The 27,238-nt window shown below is 40.5% G+C and overlaps 1 protein-coding gene across 1 annotated transcript in view; it reads right to left on the reverse strand.

Moving 5' to 3' along the window:
- CPE (carboxypeptidase E) overlaps nt 1-27,238 on the reverse strand; it is a 125,104-nt gene that overhangs the window by 51,666 nt on the left and 46,200 nt on the right. The window lies entirely within an intron of this gene.

Below are 27,238 nucleotides of genomic sequence, written 5' to 3' on the forward strand. Positions count from 1 at the left end.
CTATTTATCTTTAATATCTTCTTATAGACACTATCTCCCTAACCCTTCCTAAGGCCAAACCAATTTTCCTCCAATAAAGTTATTATCTATAAACTAACTCTTAATAATTTCTTTATATACTTTCCATAGAATCCATTATACAGCATTAGGAAAATCCTAACATAATCTAACTTTCCATGTTTATTCTATCACACACCGTTCTTAAACTCGTCCTATTTTCCTGATTATGTTTCAAACACCGTATAATGATTTCTTTTTTTTTCTTACAGCCTATACATCTTCAGGTTCACATTCTTCAAAACATTATCCAGGTTACTCTTCCCCAAGATATTAGTCAGTTTGTCATTCATAATATTCGTGACTTTCAGTCTCTCATCTCTATAGACGGTATTTCCTCATTTTCCAATATTTAGTGCAAACATTCTGCTTGCTACAATCAAAATAGAAAAAGCACGCCCGTCCTTATTTCCTTTATCACAAATCTAAAGTGTCTGTCATTGTTGTCATATTAGGAGATACACCTGGGATGGCTTTTCCTCTAATTTTAACTATTTTCCTAATCTCATGATGTATTTCCTTCCCGGCTAGTTTTGTTCTTTTACACCACCACCACAATGTAAGTATGTCCCCCTTGTTTGTACAGTCTAACATTCGGTCATATGTCGGGACAGTTAGAAATTTTATAAGGTGTCGGTACCACTATACATTATTTCTAGACATCTCTTTTATACTGCACTCGGTGTGTATTTCATTTTTGTTTGCTATAAACCTTTCCCATTGCTCCAAATTGATGGTTCCTTCAATCCCTTGCCCACTGGATCATAAATTCATTAATCATTGTCTGTTTTACTTCAAACTTTCTAATTAAGCATCTTAACTTGAAATTTTGCTGTTTGGGGTCTTTTATTATCTTTTCAATCTGCGTTACTTGAACCAATCCCACCATGTTTTCATATCCATCTGAAATCTCTCCTTTAAAACGTCTACAAGTGAACCAGTTATCCGACATTCCATCTTTTCAATTCTTCCTGTGTTTTCCTGTTCTTACACCATCTTGAAGTTTTGATCTCTCTTATATGTACCACTGTTCTACTTTTTAGTTCTTCTCTTTTGTACAATGTTTGTTTGGGAGGTCTATAGAGGTAGTTGAGTACACTATTTTTCCTTATATTGTTCCAGATTCTCAACAATTTTTCTTCTAAATGATTATCAAAGTTTCATTAGGACTGACACAATATTCTAGGTGGGGCCTGACCAACGCAGCCTACAGTGGCGCTATTACTCTCTTGATCTAGACATATACTTTATATGCACCATAAAATTGCATTGGCCTTTTTAGCTGCCGCATCACATGTCACTATGTGTTAACTTGTGTATACTTGGACTCCTAGATCCCTTTCACACGAGTTTCATCAGTATGGTGTCCCCAATCCCTGTATGTGCATTTTATTTTTCCGCCCTAACCAACCAACCTTACATTTTCCGTGTTGAATTAATTTGTTTACCCGGCCAGCTTTAGTCTATTCAGGTCCATTTGCCTCTTGATTCTGTCCTCTGGGGTATCGCTAGTCCTCCTAATTTGGTGTCATCTGCAAATTTGATAAGTTGCTCCCAATTCTGTCCTCCGGTTGAGATAAACGAGTTTGCATAACCACTGGCCGAGGAACATAGCCCTGTGGGACCCACGGTCATTCTCTTCCAGGATGAAAAAGAGCCCTTGTTGAGCACCCTTTGCGTTCGGTCCGTCAAACAAACCCGTCCTTCTAACAATTGCCTTGTTCAGCCCCTTTTACAAGCTTGTTTGCACGAATGTCCTGGGAAACCTTGTCAAAGTCTTACTGAATCAAAGATACACTATATCACCGCCATCCTTTCATCTCCAAGCTGGTTAATTTTATCAAAGAAAAGAGATTCGATTGTTGGCATGAGCTTTTGTGGCTTATGTAATTGCCATCTAGATGTTCACAGACTCTTTGTTTTACTGCTCTGCTCCAGCCTCTTTCCTGTATTGATGTAGCCTCCCTGGACGATCATTTTTGGGTCTCTTTTTTTTTCCCTTTTGCCGATGGGGACGACGTTTGCTCTCCTCCATTTGCTGGGATTTCTCCTGTTTTTCCAGGTAGTTTCAAAGATATTGCCAATGGCTCTGATATTACATTTGCCATTCTTTTAATACCCTTGATGTAGTTCATGGTCCTGGAGATTAATTTCATTAGATAACAGTTATTCCTCTACTATCTCTTTACTTATTCTGTACTGAAATTCCTAACTGTCCTCGCTCCATTCGCCTCAGTGATTGTAGCACCCTTTGCTTTTCTGAGAAGGACTGAGGAAAGCCCGTATTTTTAAATTAATTTTATCATCACAGAAACATTGTAACACATTATACAGCAGACAAACACCAGAAACATAGAACGTTTATACATATTCCCCCCCGCGTTCCCCACCATGACCTCCCCCAAACGTACAACAGATGTCTTCTTTGTCTACTCAAAAACCTCTTTGAGTTGTGTCTTTTTTGTTCTTGTAATTTACATTGTTCAACATTACAACATTGTCTCTCTTGAACCATTACTAAAAAAACAAATAACATAATTGTATCCTACTACCTGGTTTATTTGTACTTATAATTTTATATCACTGTTTAACCCTTAACCTTGCTAATCGGCAAAAAAAGATCGAGTAATTCTGCCTTTTCTTGCTCACCTGTTAAACATTTTGCCTCTACTCCATGCAGTGGCCCTACCATTTCCTCTTCTTACTTTTGCTGCAGACATTACAAAAAGCCCTTTTGTTGTTCTTAAACTTCTTAGCAAGTCTGATTTCATTCTTTGCTTTAGCTTTTCTGACTTTACCAATTACACCTGACTGCTATTTCTTTGAATTCCTTTTTCGTGATTTCCCCCTTTTCAATTTTCTTATAAAGCTCGTTTAAACTTAGCCTCGTTGAAAGTTCCTTGTAATCCATCCGGTTTCTTGAGACACCCTCCCATTTTTCTTTCTCATTGAAACTGTTTGCAATTGTGCCTTCATTATCTCCCTTTTGAGAAAGTCCCACCCGTGCGATCCTTTCTCTTTAGTCTTTCTGACCACGGTGATCGCCCCTCAATACTCTCTAGTTTACTGAAATTCGCCTCTCCTACATTTTACGTGGTCCCTCGGGCTACGAATTACCCGTTACGATTTTTCGGATACGAAAAAACCCCATAGGGATTTATTGTTTCGCGGTTACGAACGTTTTTTCGGGTACGAAAAAAAACGCCGGCGTTGTTTTTTTAAATGAGCCTCGGCGGAGCCGCGGTTTTTCCCCATTAGCGCCTATTGCAATCGGGTTACGAAGGTTTTTGGGTTACGAAATTAGCCGCGGAACGAATTAATTTCGTAACCCGAGGCACCACTGTATAGAATGTGTGTCTGACTCTGCCTGACTTCTCCTTTCACTGTATTACAACTTCCCAGTAGAACATGGCACTTCCACCACTGATCCCAAAATTGCACCCATTAACAGCCCATCTTGTTGGTTAGGATCGATCTAAATAGCTGATCCCTGTTGCCTATTCCAATTTTGGGACCCATTGAAATAGTCTTCCCGGCAAGTGAGAAATTTGGCTAGACATTGAGGATTTTGCATGATTGCCTTCAGACTTGCCATTGGCTTATACTTTCAATTTCTATTTTCTGATAAACTCCAGATTACTGCAGTAAGCAGAAAGAAGTGTGGGAAAACCGGGGGATTACACGGGAGAACAATGTCCTATGAAATTCAATGACTCAAGGTAGGGCAATGTATGATAACACTAAAACCATCGCAGATTTGAGCTTGTTCCCACTTAGGAATTTGTGATACTAATTAAAATAAAACGTTTTTAATAAAATCGAATTAAAATAACACAGGTGTATCCCGCTTCAGAATCGCTTATTCATCGTTCCCATCGATTGTCTTAATTCGGATTTTTAACCTGCAAGCGTCAGTAAGGTTCTCACTTGGCATGAATCGTGTTGTTTACATAAAGCGATTTTCTCCTCCATACCTTACTTTGGCGTTGTTCAATCACTATACGTCAGAAGACGTACACGTTAACCTGCATTAATCGGAATCGATTTATCTGTGACATCGTTCCAGCTTGTGGACCGTTTTGATTCGATTTATTTTTGGCGTTTTTTTTTATTAAATGGACCAATCACGGCGCTTAAACGGATCAAACGATAAGCGCTTGTCTGCCCTTATATACATTTTTTCCTCCGAATTTAGTAGGAAACCCCAAAGCTTTCCCGAGGCCAACTTTGGGATATGTTTTCAGGCAGATTCCCTTGCTTCAAGTCTCTATAATACAGCCCGGAGAACTTCCTTCAGAAGAGCCCAACAGAGCTCAATGAAGGAGTGGCTGCTGGCAATGCGAATTTAGTAGGAACCAAAGCTCTCTCCAAGAGGAACTATGGGATCGGTTTTTCCAGGGCTAACTAACTGATGCAAGCAGCTAGAAGGTCTGCGTTAAGAGGAACATCAGACCAATCTTAATATATGCTACGCGTAAAACTTGCAAAAGATATCCAAAAACAGCAGCTTACTGAGTTAAAGGGAGCTTATGTTGCTCTCTCTAACAGTCCTGAGTAGTAGATTGGATACAACACAGGAAAAGCCTGTCTTCCTTAACTATTCTAGGAGATCCACTGTGCAAAAGTGCAAAGATGTTTGTTGGGTATTCAGACAATCTCTAAAATGCAATGGGCCTCATTCTGCAGAACATGATGGAATGCAATTGTGTAATCCAGCTCTACATACAAATTCAGTTCTTCTCTGCTTTGGGATTCCTTTTAGCATTTAAAACAAGATAGGGCTGACATTCATTAAGACAACCGAGTAATTGATAAATTCAGTAACTGGATGATATGCAGTTATTGTTTGCCTCGGGTCAACCCCACTCAGGTGACCCTGTGGAGGCTACCTCTCCAGACCTCTTGTCCTCCACATGCTTGCCCCAGTCTTGAAAAATTCAGCCTATGTCCTCTCTGAGTCTAGCCATCTAGCGTATCGCCTTCCTCTCTTTCTACTTTTCTCCACCTTTCTAGCATATTGTCTTTTTAAGAGTCATGCCTTTTCATGATGTGGCCACGTATGACAGATCAGTTTGGTCATCTTGGCTTCAGGAAGTTCGGCTTGATATTGTTCAAGGGGCCCATTTGTCTATCTTTTGGGCTGTCCGCAGTATCTACGAACTCTTCTGCAAACCACATCTCGAATGTGTGATTTTTCTTCTTATTCCATTTCTTCACTATCCAACTCTAATATCTGTCCATGGTGATGGGAAATATTATGCATTGTACAATTCTGACTTAGTGCCTTAGTGTATATCTTTACTCCTCATAATTTTTTCTATTTCTTCATAGCTGTACCTCCCCCCATTCCTAGTCTCTTCTGATTTCTTGGCTTCAGTCTATTCTGACAATTTGATCCAAGGTCTGGGAACTCTTTTACTATTTTGATTTCTCATGATACAGGTGCATTTTGTCGACTTTCTTGTTATTATTTTTGTTTTCTTGATGTTCAGCGTAAGCCTGCCCTTGATCTCCTTCTTGACTTCCTTGTAGTTGTCCAGGCCAATGCATGCTGTTTTTTTGCTAGTTAGTATGGTGTTGTCCACCTACATCCTGGAGTGCTTGATATTCTTTTCTGCTCAAACCCCATAATAATGAGATTAGATAAGCTTGGGTTACAACAGATCCATTTATAATTGTCACTTTATTAATTCTTAATTGGAATTGCAATAATTCATACGCAATCAACGAGTTGGAAGAAGCTGCAGCAGAGTCTTTCTTCAGACATCTTGCCCAGCTTATTTTGGATGATAACACCCTTGAGCCCTCAATGGACAACCCACAGGCTAGTTTATTCGTGACTGCTGCAACCGGACGGTCTAAACAGAAAGCCCGTGGCCAAAAAAATAAAACCAAAACAAGACAAAAAACTTTCTCTCCTTTATCACTCAAAAACCTTGTGAAGTACGTCTGAATAAAGATTAGTGATGGTTCCCAGGCTATCTATAGGTTTATAGCTGGAGATGGGGCTTAAAATCTGGATTCCTTGAACCCGTCTATCAACTCTTCACACACTTTAAATATGAAAAATTTGCAGTTAAATTAGACAATCAGTGCAGGCATGTCATAGTGGACATAGTGGGGAGAACATTGAAAGCAATAACCATCACTGTTTGGCTTCTCAAACAGTGGGAGCACCTTAAACTAGACAGCAACAAGGAAGCAACGCGTTCCCTGTGTATGTCTAACTGGGCCTGGCTTGTCCGTCCTTAGGAACCTGGGGACAGGAAAACAACATTAGATGGGGTCTTCAGACTCTGGTTTGTTACGTGCATTGACAAACAAAAAGGGCTCTAATGTATGGACTGAAGCTTGTCTGTCCTTATTCTTGTCTGGTTAGTTTATCCAAGGCCAGAGACTTGTTTAACCTGAGATTGAACTCATTTCACAAAAAAAATTCAGGGGTGCAGGATGGAGCAAAAGGATAAAAAAAACCAAGAATGAAAACTAGAGATATTTTAGCTTCAACACTCTTACTTGTTTTATTGCCTTCAAGTTCATTTCTGATTTATAGTGACTTAAGGCAAAAATGTTTTCTTGGCAAGATTTGTTCAGAGTGGGTTTGCCTTTTGTCTTCTTCTCCCACACTGGCCATATGGACTTATCCCACCGTCAACCCCGTTGGTTTCCCATGGTGAGCAGAGATTTAACAAATGTTTCCAGAGTCCCTCAGTCCAACCATCAAAACCACTGACCATGTTTTCTATTGCAATTAGCTAAAACTCAGGAGATTAGAGAGATAATCATTCTTTTAGAATAGGAAAAGCAAAGAGAGATTTAAACCAGACAAGAAGCCAACAATATTGTTATAATGAGCAATTGTAGCCTATGGTAAAAGTAGGAGGAGGGTCTTATATCATTGAACATCCCGAGTTGAATATGGGAGGTTTGTGCCTATCTGAGGGATCCAGAGTGATGGGCCATTAGCAGGTTGATCTGGGGTCTCAGTGTTTGAGATTCCCACATTGCTTGGTTTCACCTCTCACTCTTTCAGGCCTCTTTAAAACTGGGATCACAGGAAGCAATGATCTGGATGGAGATAGCAATTGCTCCAAGTCCGATGATGGTCTTCACCAGTACTTGTAAACCCAGGTTTCTGTGGTTGTTTATTGATGTTTGGCCTCGGACTCTGTTGTTTTAGTTGTGGAATCTCCTTGTTATTATCTGTTTGCTTTGATTGTTTTTTCAAGCTTAGACTGTGGTTTAGAATGTCCCTCTCTAGTAGGATGTGGACTAATTGGCCTTGCTTGGACACTACTCTGCTGTGAACTTGTTCCCATTTTGGAAGTCTGTCAGCATTTGCTTTCTTACTATTGGACTTTTGCGATTCCAATTTGCTACTAGATCCTTGCATTTTGGGGAATTTTTTTTTTGTTGGACATTTCTGGGTTTTTATTACCTTGGCATAACTCCATGGGCCTAATACTCTAAGGCACCAGATCTGATTCTTGGAAGCTTGTTAGTACTTGGATGGGGGGAGACTTACAACACATTCCAGGTGTGTAGGCTATATTTAAGGATCGGAACGGACTGGACCAATTACGCTCTGAGGATTATTTGCCTAAGAAAAAAACCTCTGAACTTCATCACTTCACTCATAAGCACACAGTCGACTGAAAAAATTGATGCACAAAAAGAACTCTATATACTTTGCAAGTAGAAATGATTAACTGTCAAAGGTGTGATTGCAGAATTATTTATGGTTGCTCTTGTAAGCTATAGCTATTCTGTTGTTAGTGGAAGTGTATCGCTCATCTCTCAGAATGGAACTGTGAAGGTTAGTCACCAGTGCCACTTCATTGATATAGCTAGTGCACCAGATAAATGTATGTATTCAGAGTACAATGACAATCAAGAAACTAATCGGCTGGATCCATCTGTGGATATGCAAACATGGTCAAGACAATCCTGGAGCCCAAAATTCAGCCAAGAGATGATTCCATGATGTATGTGTAAGAAGCAGCCTGAGTGCTAAATTTATTTATTGTCTTCCCCAGAGTCCTGCTAACTATTTGGCAGTTAGCAACAAATGTCTGTAGAGAAGACGACTTTAAATTGGAAAGTTTGTTTATGAGAAAGTATTGTAGTGATCCCAACAAATATATTTCATTACCACATTCCTAAATGTTGGTGCAGATTCACAGATGATGTGTAATTGTAGAGAAGAATGTTTTTACTTTGGTGCAGTGGCCACTACTCATTCTATTGTAGAGGGATCATCAGTACAAAACCGCTCTTTCCCTGAATCTGTGCCTGGATGTTACACCATAGCCCAGCCAAGATTTCAGTGGTATTGCAATTTACTGTGCTGATAGGTTTTATTTGTTTTAATATTCTTGCCAGTGTAGGATCAACTCTAGCTGTTTTGATTTTTTCACAAATTCCATTTTTCATCATGTTACATTTGTTTGCCCTTCTGGATTTCTTGACAAGGTTCTTGTAATGCCACGGGATCGTGTGTGAAATTCATATAAATAGGTCACGACTTATCTTGGTGAGGCCAAAATCTAACTCAGACCATTTGCCCTTCAAGAATAATTTTACAGATGGATAGTAGAATGGGAAATGCTCCTTGTGAAACTTTGGCCCTGCGTCTTTAAGTTACTTAAGTATCACAGAAGACACAGAGTCGTATCATATTGTAAAGATAATCAGCAATTGATTGGACTTTGCCAATTACAATGTGTGTCCACAAAAATCTTACTATTTTCGTTGTGTAAAGGCAAAAGGAGACAGCTAAAGAATTAAGTATTCCCTTTTAATATCTATTAACATGTGTTAGTGCAAGTTACAGCAGGAAGGGCATAGGGAACTGGAATGTCCATTTTGACCAATCACTTGGTCTGTTTTTTTCTCATCTGCACATATAGCATATAGATCCTAATACATCTTCTACCGTAAACGCTACTGTTTTGAGTATATTTTTACCACAAAAGTTTTTTCCAAAAAGATTGCTCTTAAATCAGCTAATTTCTGGCGATGTAAAACTGCCCAACAAAGCCTTCTCTTACTCATATGTTTTAGAAGTCCCATAGAGCTTTGTTCGGGTTGAAATCATTACATGAATACATTAGGTACTTGAAACGCTCATGGTATTTATCAATGTACATATATTTCACATTATTACCTGTGTGTTTGATTTAACGTTGATGGAAATTGGAATTGATTTTTGTGTCCTTTGATCTCCTATTATGATAGTAAATTCAGCACTGAAAGGGATTAATACAATGAGGCCCTTATATTAGTTAGATTTGGTTCCAGGACCCCCATGGTTACCCAAAATTCTTGGATGCTCAAGTCCCATATTCTATTAAAATGCAAAATCAAAAAGTTTGGTTTTTTTATTAAAATTTTTAAAAATATTTTCAAGCTGTGGATGGTTGGATTGTGGATTAAAGAATCTGAACAGAAGGCCAAATCTAAAAGGTAGGAAGAGAAGACACATACATGATGTTTAGCGGTTGCAAGAATCAGTTTGGAGGGCACTGGAAGGAGAGAGGGGATTCCTTTTCCTTTGTGTCTTTGTCACTTATATCACTGTATTCATCAGAGATTAAGTACGTTGCGAAAATAGATAACCCATCAATCAGATTTGTTGTAGCACATATTTAAAAAAAAAAATATCAATTGGTGTTCAATCACTGGTTTTCTACCGATTATAGAACTTGAATCTATGAAGTTCATTCCCCAAACCCTACCCTGAGAAGTATAAGCTGTAATCTCGTTCCGTAAACAATTTTATTCCCCTTTTCCTCTCCATTGTTAAAAGCTGGCAAATAAGTTAATTAAATAATGAATAAATTATTTTCCATACCTTATTACTGCTTTTAAGGGATTGGCATCCTGGATAGCTCCATGCTTGGAGTTTGTCTTATTTTTTGCCTCTTGTTTCTGGCATTCTGGGTTATGCGCCGGACCAATATTTATGCACACAGTGCCTGGATGTCCCTTCAATGTTTTCTCATTGACCATTGGCAATCAAAAAAAATATGTAAACATGCACCGGTAAGGCTTGTTTCTACAAATTGCCAGCTGTTTCCTGGCCGGGCTGCCTTGTCTTCAACAAGCTGTAGTCGCACATGTAGACTTTGGAGCTAAAGTCCTCTTCCCCATCCTTGCCAACGAAGGTCACCAACACTGAATTTCGCTTCTTGCACCTAGGCTGTTAGCGCAGACGGTGCCAAAGCAATGTGCTTGAAACCTACAACATTCTCTGCATAGCCAGTGATTGCATGGAAGAAACATCCCGGAAGTTTCCATAACACTACATGGAACAATGAATTTCTGAAAGACTGACCCTTTTAGAACTTAAAATATCAATGGAGATTTTTTTGCACCATTTTAATAACACCAGTGGAATTTATAAATTCATAAATAAAAGGAGAGGATTTCTTTCTGACATCTGTGTTGGTTACTCAGGCTAGTTGGCTTCATGTCCAGTGGGCTAATCGGTATGGAGAAATCCTAATTTTTATGCATCCTTTTATATCCAACACATTTGTTGCTCACATTTTATAATCTGATGTTTTCAAAGCTTTCAGATTTTTTAATAAAGAGAGTTTATCTACTGAGTCTAAGAAGTTGTAGGATACTGCGATCAGCACCATCATAAGCTATGAAACAGATGGATAATTTACTGTGTTTGAAACACACACCTTTTAATTGTGCTGAAAAAACCCCAACAGAGAGAAATCTAGGCATGCGCTTGACCCATTCCTGTTTCCATTGTGGTTTAAGACTACACTGGTAAGAACAGAAAATCACAATGAATGGAACAAGATCTGAGGATTATAGCCAGTCTTTCTATGCGACCTACATAAGGGATTTACATTACTCCTAGGATGTATGGAATGATGATACTTTCCTTCTCCTCCTCCTCGCCACTGAAAACGAACTTCATTAGCCATCACATGACAAGCAATAGCGTGACAAACTGTTGAATCATTTTGGGAATACAGTTGTTGTCAATGTAAATGTTACTGTGTTAGTAGGCCATGACCTGACCTGTTGTAAATCTGAATAAACTGATGTGCAAAATCTTGATCAACGTCTTGGGCTGGGTCATAAAATCAATGGAATTCTCTATAATGTTTGCCACTTTCAGTTATTACGGCTTTCCCAGTATGAAAGGGACAACATAACTGTTGCTATTTAGATGTTTAAATATGAGACTCTGAGACAAGGAAGAAACACTCCCTAATCTTTAGCAGACACATCTTTTGATATTGCAACATTTCATTTTAAGGGCAAAGAACAAAATGATGACTGCCTGGATGAGTGATCTTTATATGTTCAGTCTTTTAATCAAACTGAATTTTGGGAAGGTGCATTTCCAAAACTTATAAAATTAACAAAAAAGAACAAATGAAATTCTCATCCCACCCTACTTGTGGAACATTCCCCCGCACCCACCCCAGGCACACTTGGTCCTTTTGTTATTTTAAAACATTTGTTGGCATCTAGTGACTACTTTTTTTTTGTTGTATTCTATCTCGATCTGTGGGATTTGCAGTCAAAAAACATACCTGGATGGCAATGGTCCACCTTGAGGTCAGTGTCAGCTTCAATGGTCAGGTTTCTCCAGAATGTGGTGAGAAATGCTATGCTGTATTTGTTACTCTAGAGTGCACTGGTAGTTACTGCAGATAATACTAAGTATATGGATAACGTTCTGCCAAGTAAAAAGACAGTTACAATGTTCAATCTTGTACCAAATAGACTCGTCATAATTTTCATTTTCTCTTGGTTGGTGTCTCTGAAATGTTCTTCTAATGACATGTTTACCTTGCCTGGATTTTAAACTTGGTTTTCCAATTTTTAAATTATGATTTGCCCTATTCTTTTTTATTGTTCTTTTGAACTTCCTATTTAGACTCTTTTCTCATTGGTTGTTCCTTCTTTCCCCCTTATTCTTTTTCTTTACTACACTATGTTCACTTGTCTATTCTTCCTATCCTTTGTTTCATTCCAATATCCTATCAATTCTCTCCACTTTCATATTTTTTCTCCTCATTTCCAGGACTTCTTCTCTGATCTCCCCCAAATGTCTTTGATCACCATGGCCCAGCTCTCTCCAGATCAATGTAGCATCATGTGAGTTTCACCCAGAGATTGAGTTACCGTATTACAGGACTATTCGGATCTCACCCTCGGTATATGGAAAGCCTACCAAAAAAGACATTCAAAAGATCAAGTGTTTTCTTGACTCCCTTGACTGAGGGCTTCTCCTTCTCCAACAATCTTTATTGGGTAAAGCTTAATTATATGGTTAGCAATCATAAAGCAAAAACCTTATTCACATTGGAAATCTCCTTTTTTTAAAAAAGAAGTATATAATGGTGGCTGGGGCACAATCTGAATGCACTGAATGGTTTGCCTTCAGTTGGCATGATAGTGTACGAACCTTCTCAGCAGTATAGCAATTAGCAGGACATGGGCTTCCTGTTTCTAACGGGATACATATTACATTATATGTATCGTTTCAATAAAAGCTAAGGAGATGTTACGCTTTTCAGGTCAGGCAGGTAGCTTGGATTTTGAAGAGTTATTGTGCAGGCTGTGCTTGTTAAACAAGCCAGCAACATCACTTTTCTCCCCTTCCTCTCTCTCTTCTTTCTCTCTCTCTCTCTCACACACACACACACACACATTATATAAGGTCATGCCTTTGATAAAACATTACAATGGGAGTGGACTTAGTTTATGCCTATTCATACAGGGGCGTTTTGCTATTGACATGGGTGGGTGTAGCTGGCACCCCATATCTGGATCTTGTCAGTATCAGGCGGAACTCTTTGACCTTTATTTCAGCTACGATAGTAATGAGATTGACCTTTTGCCTTCCTGACGCAGTTATTTACTCTAGTATCAAAGAGTAAGCGTTTCAACATGTCTCTATCTCAGAGTGTCATTTTCGATAAAACAAATCGGACTATTTTCCCACTTGGCATGCGTAAATATTACCAATACTTTCCAGATGGTTTCATTTCAGTTATTTATTTATTTTTAGAAAAAGCAATGCACATTTCCCAACAGTCACAATGATCCCCCCCCACTTTATATTATTTCTACATTAGCAACTCAGATTACAATCGTGCAGAGGATCATTTTGCACAAATTCACTGGATATGCATTGGCCCCCTTTCCGTTCTGGCCTCCATTGATCTTCCTTTATTGGGCTGCTTTCTGTTCTGTATCCTGATTCATAATGTTCCACGTTAAAGTTCAAAAGCAGTCCTATGTTCGAGCTTGCAGCAAACCAGGGAAAGCACGTAGGTATTCAGGCTTGTTAAAATTCACTGCCCACCATATGCTGCCTCTCTGTGTGGCTGATTAATACTCTTCTTAGTCTGTTGAGTTCGCCATCAGTAGAGTTCCTTGTGATATAAGGACCCTAATCAGCGGGATTCATGAAGACCTGTTGTCTTCCCTGCCCCAGGACTCGGAGTATAGCTTTTGATTTTGCAAGACAAGCTATAGTCAGATTACCACTGGACACTTGGAGTCTCTTGGTGCACGTATATCGTTGCCCCAAACTTAGTAAACAGAGGAAATTTACAATTTCTTAAATGGGCTTTGTTCCTTTCTTTGCACAACTGGCATGGTTACTTTAGTACGGAACTTGTTGCCTTGAATTCTGGGGATTGGTGGTCTTGGGGGCGCCAGGGACCACATTGTTCATCTTTGCTTGGTCTCTTTTGCTCTTAATAATGGACATAAAGTAGCTCTGTCTTCCCAAAAAAGTCACTAGTTTTTCATGGTTGGGCTATTTGTATTCATTCCAAGCCAGCTCTTTCACTGAAATTTTACAGATATTTAAATAATATTCAGGGGCAATATATCAGGGTTGCGTGCTGGCCATACAGCAAATACATTACAGCCCCCAAATCCATAAAAGAGTAACTACCTTTATTTGACAACAAAATGCACAAAATCTACTAAGCTAGCTTAGAGGCTCCACTTCCTTCTCCATTAGGCAGGATAGAAGAATACAAAATTTATTGAGAAATTCAATTCTGTTTGTCCAGACAGGGGATGTGGTTCAAAGACGGAACCGAGACATCCTGGATCCAAGAAGCGTATTTTAGTGTTTTTAATGGGAGATTCCTTGTTTCGGTTGTGTCCCCATGGACAAAAGGAGGAATGTCCTTGTTTGCATTGCGATCCGACCAATCAACAGGGAGACAATTGATTATAAATGTAGGCCTGTGACTCACCTCTGTCTCTTCCGCCTCCTCCCATATATATTTATAAACTTTTTGTCCTGACGAAGAGCAAGCAGATCTTCTAAAGCTTGCATCGATGTCTTTTGTGCATTTTTGGTTGGACCATAAAGGTACACTCTTATGGAATTGGGGTTTTGTTTTATTTTAAAGTAATATTATTTGCTACTGAGGGTTGCATCTACATTGTAGAAAGCAATGGATTGAGTATCAGTTTAAAGTGCTGTAGCAACCATCCTTGGAAACCTGGATTTGTAGTTTTACGGGGTCTTTGCCTTTCTTCCCAAAGAGTTGGTATCTTACAAAACTACACAAATCCCAGAATTCTTGTCGGATGGAGCCATGACAGTTAACATGGTGTTAAACTACATTATCTATCGTGTGATGACACAACGATGTAGTTATCAGAGCTTAAGGAAAAGGTGCTTTTGGATTACAGTTTTACATAAATCCTACAACAGTGAGAGTTCGGGTCCAAAATTATAACTTTCAAGGTCTGCTCTCATTCTCTGTATTTCAAATATCACCATAGAATGTAGAATATTTCCATAATAAATGGCATCTGAAGTCAGAGATATCCACAGGCTGGCTGAACCCAAGGTTGCAGGGATGCAACTGTTGGTGGGAAATACAACCCTGGGGAGAGAACAAAATGTTTCCAACCACAAATGAGCTTTCCCCAATACTTCTGCTCACTAGGTCTGTGAGCCAAAGGCTATTGCCCAGGCTTCTGAAATGTGTGTGTGCTGCGGAGAAGGAAGAAGATTTATGAAAGTTGATATGAGATGGAGGATGCAGAGCAGAGGCGGCTTAGGAGGACAGCGAGGATGTTTTGAAGATCTTGAGACGGGTTGACTAGGTTGATCGTGTGTGTGTCTCAACGTCTCCCTGCCTCACGGCCAGGCGTTAGCCTGCTAAGCCACCAGGCACCTTTCACTTTTACGAGCGACGATTTGAACGACACTCTGAGATCCATCGTGTGCAATCAGCTGACCGGAAAACCTTCCCTTTCCCCTGGGGCCGGAAAACTGGTTCTCTCACTGAAAAAGTTAGAGCTTTGAGGGCTCACAATAATACTTCAAAAGGTACCTTGGTGTCTTAACCATGTTTTCCCTCCAATTGCAATTAAGCTTTCAGTTCTACAACAGTTTGAGGGATGGACATTTGAACCGTATTTATGTCTTCACCGACAACACGCACAAAGATTCATAGAAAAAAAAGATGAGAGTTTGTTATTAATCTTGAGAGCGGAGGTTGTTATAAAACCACATTGCATAAATAAATTGTCCAAGGCAATGGACTTTGACTGGCGCCAGTTCTGTTGCCTCCTGCGACAGCATAGATGCGGTCACGTGAGTGACTTCATCTGAACATTCTGTTATAATAGCAAGAAAACACAAATGCACTTGAGGCAGCAGATTATTTTTACTAAAAAATGGCATCACTTCAGGTTGTTTTTAAAAATGTATAAAGTAACCTGACCATTTCCTGAGGTGCAGTATACCCAGCTTAAATGGTTCCAGGCATAATGTAATCCAACCATAAACACCAGAAATGGCCCTCTCTTGTACTGCTTCGATGGCTTCTTTATGCAGTTTTCTCTGCATAATTCTAAGTGAAATCATGTGCATGGTTAGTGAAGAACATGCATTTCAATGCTAAACATCATAATTGAGTCTTAATGCCACAATCTTTTCAGAGTATGGCAATGCGCCATTTTTCAAGGTAGGGCTATCATCAAGCTGACATTTTCTTAAGTACAGAAGAAGCCAAACTTGGCCAGTCAAAATACAATGAATGGAATACATGATCATGTTTGAATTTTCAATATTGACAGAGTTTAGCGGCAAATTATCCACAATCGTGGACTAACGACACATGAGCTACAGTTTCGATGCCAGCTTCTGCTGTGCCGTCGAAGAGAGGCTTTCTGGCTGGCAATCCTTAGGTTTTTGTGGTTTGGGGGGCTATGTGGGCTATGTTCTCAGACGAAGATTATTCCTGATGTTTGGCAGACATCTGTGGTGGCATCTTCAGAGAATGCTGGCCTCGAAGAGAGCTGAATATATATATTTCTTCTTCATTGTCTCTACGAATGTAAGATGTTTGTACTGCGCCTGTGCAGTGCTGTTTGGAGGAAATTTAGAATCCTGGGACAAAGTTAAACTTTGCCACTCTTAGCCACTTTTTGACGGTAACTCTGGGCCATCCCTTATAAGGCCTGCTTTTCCATTCTTTCCCCAGTTCCTTTTTGTGGGCCAGCATCTGTGCTTGTTATCTTCAGAGACTGCTGGCCTAGAAGGGCGTTGTGTGTCCAACCCTGTGTGACCTTGGGTCTGGAGGAAATTTCCCTGTTAATCTGTATCTTGTTCTGTTGTCACTAGCAGGGGCTTCCGGGTGGGCGGCTCTGCCCCGCGGATTAGTGCTGCTCCTTGTTGCTCATTCTTGGTGCTTTTACCCGGAGCCCGTGTCTGCGCCGGTTCCGGTTGATTGCTCGATCCGTGCGAACGGTATGAGTCCCCGCCTTCCCTCTCCAGCTCCTTGCCTCTTTTCTGGCCCGTCTTACTTCACTATTTCCCGCTTGCCCTTTCTCTTTTCATTTACCACCATTTCCACAGCCCCCCCTGCTTCCCGCGTTTTCCCTTGCCCCTGCCCTGTCCTCCCCCCTTCCCCCTCTGGCCTCGGGCTGTGTTCTTTGTCTTTTTCCTTGTCGTGTGTTGTGGACCCGTCAGTGTGAAGGAACTGACAAGAGAAAGACTAATTGTTAAAGGTTTTGGGTTCTACTCTATTTTTAAAAAAAACAGTTTTACTCATAAAACCATCAATTTATTGTGCTCTCAGGCAGTGATTCCTTTCAAGACCTCATCAAACTACATAAATGATTATGAGATCATGTAGGAGAGAAGAGAATCTTGTGTATATACAAGTGGCTGATAAGGAGGGATGTTATCTTATCCAACCTGGACCCCTCCAGATCTGTGTCGAACACAAGTTCACTATCTGTAAATGGGAGCTATAGCATTCAAGATCTGGAAGCATAGTTTAAGAATAGAGGATGAATGCAGGTTGCTAACAATTCTTCCTTTTTGTTATGGATTTGACATTTCTTCTGTCCCTATCTGATTATTTCTTGCTTTTCTCATGCTAGTTTAGGCAATAATGTTTTCTCATAAAGATTCTTTTTAACTTTGATTTTATAGCTTGTATTTTGGGACATCCCTGTTTGACTTCAGTTGGTCTTTGAGCACGAATAGACTTTGAAGCCAACCTAAGTATGTATCACACAAGTTTTAAAGTAGTAATATTTTGCAAGTCGCATTGCTCTTCTTTTATTAGGGAGACGCTGAACATGTCTCACCTCATCTCAGATGCTGAAAGAGAAGCCATGATATTTAAAAATAAAAATGGAAAGTGTTTAATTAGAATAGTGCAAAAAATTTGTACTTTCCCAGGTTCATCTTTGGAATTTCTAAGCCCTGAGAAAGTTGCCTACTAAACATGGTTATTTTGGATCCCCCAATGCATTTCTATTTGCTTCATCCTTTCTTAGAATAACACCAGATCAATCTGCATCCAAATGTTAATTTGTTTGTGACTCAACGGCAAAAGGCAATGATGCTGCCAGCTTTGAACAGCTTTCGGTTGGCCTAGTGTACTATCATAAAGTATCCTGAAAAAACCATTGAACATTTTTACGTAATTCCATTTTACAAGATTTGTCCTCCAGCAGTATGTTTCTGCTACTTAATAATTTTATAGGATTTTACACAAGCGAGCGAATTAAAGGAGGAATTTTTAGTAAGCTACAAACCCATTCTTGAACTGCTTTTAAAAATCTTTACTATAATCTTAAGAGAATCGTTTCCAAGCGAAGGGTAAAAAAAAATGTAACGATTGACTGGAAAGTGGGTATTTATATATCTATTGTCAGAATTATGTCCCACTAAGGTCAAAGGGAGCTATTTTCCTAGGCTTACTCATGATGGTGTGGTTGAATACCAATGGATAACTATGAAAGACTTTCTTCCGGAGTATTACTGGATACCTCAACGGGAAAATGTCAGGCACAGTGTGTGGTTTGCAATGAAAGAGGCAAAAACTCATCGCAGGAATTATTAGAACTGAATAGAAATAGACTGGAAGCACTGCAATGCCCTTCTGGCCTTGCTTCTGTCATGTTTGGACTCTGTTACAGATCTGGTTCAACCTACATCAGAAATTAAAATAGAGCTGGAAACATGTGCACAACAAGATTCAGCAAAATGATGCAGGTCCAAGGAGCGGTTTTGCTTAAAAAAAAACAGTTCTACAGGTTTGGAACTTGGTAGGAATAGATTTATGTTTATATCTTGTTTCTTCTATGGACTATTTGAAATGCTTGCGTTGATGGATGGAAGAGAGCTAGTAATTCATACCTGAAAATTTTATAGCCCACTATTAAAAGCCAGTTTGAATCTATGTTTATGTATCAAACTCACGTTCATATTGAAAATGCATATGTTTATAGCATTTTTAAAACCAGCAAACCAACCAACATCTTTTGCATAACCTGGGCCTAAATCCTGCCGTCGTCTTGGACTAAACTATTGAATCACTTGGATTTCGGCCTAAATATCATAAAGACACAGCTTCATTTATGATCTACGAAGCTAAGCCGGGCCGCCTTGGTTAGTACTTGGATGGAGACCCACCAACAGATGCCAGGTGCTGTGGCTTTATTTATAGTAAGGACGGGACTGGCAAGACCACCTCTGAAATGTTCCTTGCCTTAAGATAAACCTATGGATTTGGGGGAGGATACCAGAAGCAAAGGTGACTTGAAGGCATGCCCATACCACACACATTCCCTCCTCTTCGGAATTGATTAAATGGGTCCATGCTACTGGGAGTAACGACGAACTCCGCCAGTGTTTCTAAAATGCTTAGGACCTCTTTGGAATCTTCATCTTCTTGAAGTTTATGAAGTTTATTCCAAGTGACTCCAGCTATGCTTTACTTCATAGTGGGACGCTGGGTGGTAGTTGTCCCACTGACGCGGAACCAGTTTTGTTTCTGCTGCTCCAAAGCTAGAACAAGGAACACTGGATGAAAGTCTAGGGAAAAATAGATTCTACCCTCAAACCTAGGGCGGGTGGCAGGTTTTGGACTGATGATCTTGTGATCTCTTCCAAACTCATGCTTTTATTCATTCTTTCTAGATTGTCTCTCTGTATGGAGTTTATCGCCTGGGGCTAAAACATCCCCGATCGTCTCTAACGTGCACGAGCTGGGCCTCGGCCCATTTGGCGCGTGATGGGAATCCGAGGGTGGCACAGAATGCTCGTTTACCGTCAGGGAACGCCGCCCCGCGTGTTTCCCCTTGGGGGGGGGGCGGTTCCCCTGGGACTTCCTTTCTGGAATTTTTGACACCGTTTCCCAGAACTGGCTCCCTGGACCCGATGGGCATGCGCTGCGAATGCACGCTGGTGGCGGCCCGGTTCCCTGTGTGGAAACTCGCATTCTGGGGCCCATCCGGTTTCCCTCCACACCTCCCGTGCGCGGCCCCGCTGTGTGCACTTATAACGCATCGGCGAACGTTTTACCCCGGGCGGCTAAATTTTCTGTGTGGCCAAATTAGGCCCAGTCGTGCGTGGTCTGGGTTGCTGCCTTGTGCCCCGTGTTCCCTGCTTGCCTGTGCTCAGTCCTTCGTGCCACCAACCGGCTCTAATTGCCTGAACAGCTCCCACGGTTTCTGCTCCGACGAGCGCAGTCCTGCGTGGCAAGTCCACGAACTCTCTTCGCCTCGGGGCGGCGGCCTGCCCCCCTCCTCTGCCCTCCCTCTTCCCCAACCACACCCCCTGATCGGTTCCCCCTTCGGTCACATACCTCCGCCATGACTTACCGGCCACGTTCCCCCACCAGTTCTGATGCCCTGCTGCTTTTGCACGACTGTCATTTTCCCGGCGTCGCCCTTTGTGTGCTTCCCTTCCTCTCTCTGTCTTGTAGGTATTCCCGTGGGCGCTTTTCTCGTTCCCGTCTACTTTCCGCTGTCGCCTGCGTCACCCCTCTTCTGAACATGCGTTGGAGGTTCTTCGTTTTCTTGTGGCCCTCCAGACCGAGGTGACTGCCGGTAGCCGTAGGGATTCTCACATGAATTCTGCCCCTATTCGGTTGTCCTGAGCAAACTGTTTCACACCCCTTTAAAACAATCTGTCAACAAATGGACAAACCACTTTTCCCCTTCTCTTTCTTTTGTCGCTTCTTTTTGCTAAGCGGTGGGTTTTTCTTTCCGCTTACCCATTCCCGAACTCGCCGGGCTGGGCTTTTCATTGGTCTGTTTTTTCACACCTTGTGTTTCCATTGCCCCTGCGTGTTCCTTTGACCTGGTTCATTTGAACTATGCTGGAAATCGTGAGTCTTTCACACCTCCCAATCTAACTACCGGGTGTGCCTGGGTGTGGTGCTGATGATAGGTCATTGGCTCCTGATCTCACAAAAAAAGGCCCTGAGAGCACTGGGACCCATGTCTCACCGGACGGCACACACCCCCACACCTTTTTAAGTTTGCTTGGGACGGGCACACCGAAATCCTCTGTTTAGCCACGCGCCGCCCTTGTTTTCATGACTCAGGTCTTATCTTAATGATCTTGCCGGCCAGGCATGGATAACTTAGTTACCCATAATTGTACTTATTCCCCCACCAACAGCAGGCATAACTTTGTTGTTGTTGTGTGCCTTCAAGTTGTTGTGCCCCTAACCTGAACCTATGTTGAGTTTCTGAGGTCTGAAATGTGTGACTTGCCCAGATCACTAAGTGGGTTTTCTGATCTGAGTAGGATTCAGCGTCTGTTCTCCAGAGATTATTTAATTGGCTCTCTCTCCCAATTGGGCTTGGTGACACCTGGCTGGGACTGCATTTATTGCAAGCTCTGTTCCCAATCTTACCATCCCATTGTGGTCAATGACGAATAAACTGTATTACTTACATTACATTAAAATCCATGCCAGATGGGGACTTTCCCCATTACTTCGCTCCCATGTGTCTTTCCATTCTTAGCAAAGTAAGGGGCGACGTTCTTATCGGGTATGGGCTTGGTTCAGTCTGGGCATGAGCTGTTGATACCACATGGGCCCAAGATGGTCTCAGACCCTGCCCAAACTCAGGAAAAAGAGTGTGATTGATATTTCCTTAGTCCAGCACTAAAACTACCTATACTGCCTTATAATTAACTGGCTTAACTTCATCCGTTTGGGGCATGGCCATTTTCCATTTGATTTACTTTTACGTCTTTATTGAGGGATTTGGCTTATTAAATGAAAGGAGGAGTTTTGCTTCATGTGCTGGCTATGCTATGTCACATTGAGCATGTTTGATTGTGTTGAGGTGTTTGGGTGTTGATGACGTGACGAAGGAAAGTATTCTTTTTTAAAAAAAGCAATTGAGACATTTGAGAAAACTGCGAGGTATAGCGTTCCTAAACTCGTTATACTGGTAGCTTACCTTTTCGTCTTGTAAACTATTATAACAGCAAATATATATTACTTTTATATAGATATTATATATATATCATCTATATATATATATAGTATATTTTAATGTTCCCGCACTTTGTGCTGTACATGATGAAATTTTGCGAGGGTGGGACTTGATAGCAAAGCAGTGCTTGCTTGCAAAAGCTGTGCACCATCCTTTGCAACATCATCTCCTGTTTCACTATCTCTTGTGGGCTCTGTACCCAACTCAGGGTCTTCATTCCCTTCAGGTCAATTTTACAGGATGTATAAAACTCCAAGATTAAAGCCACTTCCAAAATGGACACAGGAACTAATTTATTGTACCGGAGAAAAATATACACATCTTCTCACAGAACGTGACTGTTCACATTATGTCTTGCCAGCGACCAAAAGCGTCGAGGAGAGTTCAGGTAGGGGAAGAAACAGGTTCTGGCTTATTGTTTTTTTCAGAGTTACACTGAAAGAAGATTCTAGTAGCTGGCTTTTTCAGCGGAGGGAGTTCAAAGAAGAGTGTGTGTCTGCTTTCAAGCTTCGCCTATCAACGCATATAAATTTATGGCAGCCCCATCAAACTTCCATAGGGTTTTCTTTAGGCAAGAAATTCAGAGAGGTTTGCCAGTTCCTCCTCTGAAATATAGCCCATTAGATTTGATATTGATGGTTGGTCTCCCATCCAAATACAACCCAAGGTGGACCTTTTAGCTCCAAGATCAAACAGGCTATGGTGGGTTTATGGTATTTGGTCCCTCAAAATACCATTACATACACCATGCCTTTCTTAAAAAAAAATGTACACCAGGCCCAGTTCACTCTTGCCCACGAAGCTGACTCTTAACACACGTGCTTACAAAAAGTTGCTGGGCAACAAGCATTCTAACTGACATTTCCTGCCCTTGCATTATCTGATACAGCAACACCAATTAACATCAGAATGGATTCCCTCTATAACATACCCAAGCCTGTTGGACTGTCCTCAAAAAGAGATAGAAGGTTGGAGTATTACAGTCGGATTGGTTCGTTTTCGGAGGAAACATAAAGTATAGCAGATTTTAATTATTTACTCATTCTATCAAAAAGGTGATGTCTTTGTGGGTTCTTTAAAATTCGATAATGTATCAACATTGTTTCTGCTCTATGGCCACCTTTAATGTGGAATAATCTTCGGGGGCGAGGATGAGAATGAGGAATGAGGGAAGGTGGGACAAGCTTTATAACAAAGATATAATAATAAGAATTAAGATGGGTGTGGAGAAAGTAGATTTCGGTGGGCTTCCTTCAACAACATTTGTACCCTGGCATTGTCCCAGAGCGCCTGCAGCAACGTGCATAAAATCAACATTGGCTTGCTGAACAGAGTTTTCTGGGACATTCCAGTGTTTTGGTTGCTGCACGGTAATATTTATGGATCTTTTTCTGGTTTAATATCACTTTGACTCAGATTACAAAAGGCAAAAAAGGAGACCAAGCTCCCATGAAAAATTCAGACAGCTTTTAAACTATTACATTATCACATTTAATACTTCATAAATTACTTTTTGAATTTATGTGTTGTTTTGAAGAACCCGCAGAGATGTTTGCATTGTATGTTGGTTTAATCCTTTACATATTAATATTATTTAAAAAGAAAAGAGGTAAAACTTTCACGGATGCGATATTTTTATATCAAAGGACAAACAACAAACACTAATAGCCTATATCTTCTCTAGAGCTTTTCATGAAAAACAATATTTGGCGCTGATTCACATAAGTATATTAATTTCCAAGCATCTTCTACAGTAAAACCCATCCACTGCATCTTTCGCTTGCTGCCCCCTTGCTAAATTTTAAGGTTCTATCATGTGCTGTAATTGGCCTAAAGGTTGGGTCTCAGTGTTCCACTGAACCATTTACAATTTACGACGGGACCTTAGCACATTATCTTCTCTCAGCTTGGGACCTCACATCACATGGGTGTAGCAGATACTGGCGGGCAAGCAGGAGGAAATGGAATAATTTTACTTCTTTTGGAAAAACACTGCTGATGTGCGTTTCAGGCTTGGATGAGCCTTTCTTTAACTATTAGCCCCTCTTTTTGCTTGAACCTTATGACAGTGTGTATTCAGTCTTTTACTCAAATTCAGCGTCAAGTCTCAGTCTTTGCAGTCTACTTTCAAGTCAAGTTGGTTGAGGTCCGTTTCACACACCCCAAACTATAAATTGAATATGTTTTGGAAGGGGAAAGATGATATCAGTGGAGCTCTATGTTCATATTCAAGCAAAGGACACTGTATGGAAACAGATAATGAAGCAAACTCTGGGATGGAAAGATGGATTCAAGTTCTGATCTTTTGTTAGGGATGAAGAATATCTCTTGAACTATGGTTTTCTGCTACAAAAGGAAATGTACCTGCTTGTGTTAGAACCCTGGCAGAGAGCTGAGCTCACGCAGACTCCTTTGACTTGAAAGCTGAAGAACTGTCTGAAATAGAAGTTGCTATGGTTACAGAGAGGATTAGCAGATGGAGGCTGCTACCATTGGTCTGCAACTACCACAAGATGCTTGTTTGAGCAGCATTAAAATGTTGTCTCCTGCTGCTTTATATGCCAAGACCATCTGGCGTAGGCAGTATTTAAAGGTGCAGCTCCATTCTGAAAAGAACCAGGCCGTTTGCTTTTAATTTGCTCTCAATGGAGCTTACCAGGTTAACAAGTTTTTAAAGAGGACAATGATGCCTTAAAAGAATTAATGTACAATAGAGAAACATATCATTGCCACAGGAAACCTCTGTAGTGCATGTTTCAATGTGGTCATTGCATGTGAGTGAATAGACACATATACAGTTGAAGTAAATTCTTCAAGTGTCATCTGTTTAATACTCCACTTTTTACGATCTGTGGATATGTTAAGTCTTACAAAAAATAGAAATACAGTATAAAAATTTAGATATGTGTTCTTCAGTGACAATTTGGGAAGTGGTTTTGCTTTAATTGACCCCTTTACACTCCAATGTGGGTGTTGTTATACTCTTAAGGGGTTATTAATAAGGCCCACATTATTCTTCACTTCAGATTTACATCAGATGCTTTTGAATTTCCACTTATTTTCCCCTCAGTGACTTATGCTATAGTATGTCATTATTCCCAAGAATGTAGAAACAGATGTAGAGTTCCAGCAATATCCTGTTCTAAACAAAATCAGATCCCATCAGATTATATTTAAGAAATGTGTCTTTGGTGCCAAACAATATGATCTGTATATCTTACATTAGGTGATTTTCGTGAGGTTAGTATGAGTGTAAGAAAAACAAGAGTGAGTTCAGCCCTTTATGTTGAAATATAGCCAATTTAAATTCATATCTTGATGAGAGTACTAGAAAAGAACCATTATGTACTACACCAGGAATGCTTCTCTTACTCTGTTTTTGCTAATATTATATTTTGTACTCGTGCAACAGATTTCACCCAAGATTGTTCAAGTACTTTGTCATGTGTAAGCTGTGTGTTTGTGTTGAGAGAGTGGTTGCATAATGAGGAGATTTTATCTGATTCACTAATCCATAGATTTCTAAGCCTTTCTATTAGTTTGGCTTCAGTGCCATTTTAATTATGTAGAAACATGATTAATAGTTGGTTATCTTTAGTTTTTCTGCAGTAGTGGTGGCTCTGTTTACCTTCAGTTGTCATTAGAAATTAACCTCACTCTTGCTTGCAGTCTTCCACTTTTCTACCTAGAAAGAATATTAACTGGATAATAATGGATAATTGCTGGTGGCTAAAGGGTTTATTTTGCCATAGTTCGGAAAAATACACTGTGGGATTATGTCTTGGTATTTTTCACTGTCAGACCATTTGAAGACTTCTTTCAAAATATATCCAGAGATTTTCCCCCTCTTTCAACAGCCTCTGCTTTGGTTATTATTTCCATTCTAGTGACCAAATTTATAGATCTATGCTTTTTTAAAAACATGCCATGATTAGCTGGTGACTTATCTGCTCTCTCCTTTTCTCTCTGTTCATACATGCTGAGTATAGTATTCTGGAGGCAGCTGCTGTTTGCCTTTCCCATTGTAGGCAAGCACACACCGCTTTAGTAAGATTGGCTGAGTAGAATCCCCTTCTTTCCCAGGTTAAGCTTTATTGCACTGTTTAAAACAGACATGCTTCTGCAAACCAAACTGAATGTTTGTGATTCTCTAGAAACCCACTGGTAAACCTTGGGCAAGTGACTGTCACACTCTCTCAGCCTTGAACGATAGCAATGGCGAAATCTCCTCTGAAGAAGCTTGCCAAGAAACCCCTGTGATAGGTTTGCTTCAGGGATTTCATGAGTCAGAAACGACTTGAAGGCACACAACAACAATAAAGTCCTCCTTCACCATCCATCCAGTGCTGATATTACTAAAAACATCCCCTAGATATAAGATGTGTAAGGTGTAAAAGCTTTGTAAAAAGGGTGGTTTTTTTTGGTCAGAGTCTTTGTTAATGAGGTATACCTGTACATTTCTTGTGATACTTTATAATTCTCATACAGTATTGTTCCTCTGTCTTTCCCCTCACTGCTGGAATATCAGAGCCAGAATATCATCAACCACAAAACAATCAGACATTTGGGAAATACATATTGCTCCCCACTTCAACTAAACACTGCAGAAAGCTTCACCAATCTTCTTTTCTTTTCTTTTCTTTTTGATATGGCAATGCTGGGAGCCCTGTGCGAAAAAAGTTCACCACCATATTTTGACAAAATAATTACTATAATAAAACCAATGGAATCTTGCCATTTTGATTATGTAGCATGATTTCCTTTAGTGAGGCAACATTAATGACTTGTATTTTGTACTGTCAGTGGTCTATGAGGCAGTACAGACTAGTACTTTATGCCGGCCTGTACGCGAACTAGGGCTGAGCGTCCAGATGCTCTTAGCCCTAGTTTCGTCTCCCAGCTGCCATCATGCCCAGAGCAGCTTCTTTTGGGGCATAGATTGGTGCCAATCCGGGGCAGGAAGGAGCAGCTTCCAGCCACCCGTCTGTACTGCCCCAATGTTATTATCTCAAAAGCACCATCATTTTGGACAAACCAACAAACAGTCACTCTGAAACCCTAAAATGAAAGAAGACATATAACCATCAAGAATGTTACTGTGAATTAGACTAGGTAGAGGTAGCTGCAGTAATTCCTATGATTGTAGTTTTTGGGGAAGGTGCAGCTATAAATCACAGAATGGGCTAGAAATCAATTAACTAGAAAATATGCAGGGGTAGCTGTGTTGGCCATTTAGCAAATTCAGGTTGGTAACTTCTTGCTTGATGAAGAAGCCAGTGCAGCTTTGAAAGCTTGCAATAAGTATGGCGGGTTACAGACGGGCAAAAAGGGGTGTATTCATGATGTCATGAAGGTAGAGCCTTCAGACGGCCCTTACCTGAATGCCGTCATGAACACGCCCCCC

This window comes from Sceloporus undulatus, chromosome 5 (genome assembly GCF_019175285.1).
Source record: "Sceloporus undulatus isolate JIND9_A2432 ecotype Alabama chromosome 5, SceUnd_v1.1, whole genome shotgun sequence".
Taxonomy (NCBI): Eukaryota; Metazoa; Chordata; class Lepidosauria; order Squamata; family Phrynosomatidae; genus Sceloporus; species Sceloporus undulatus.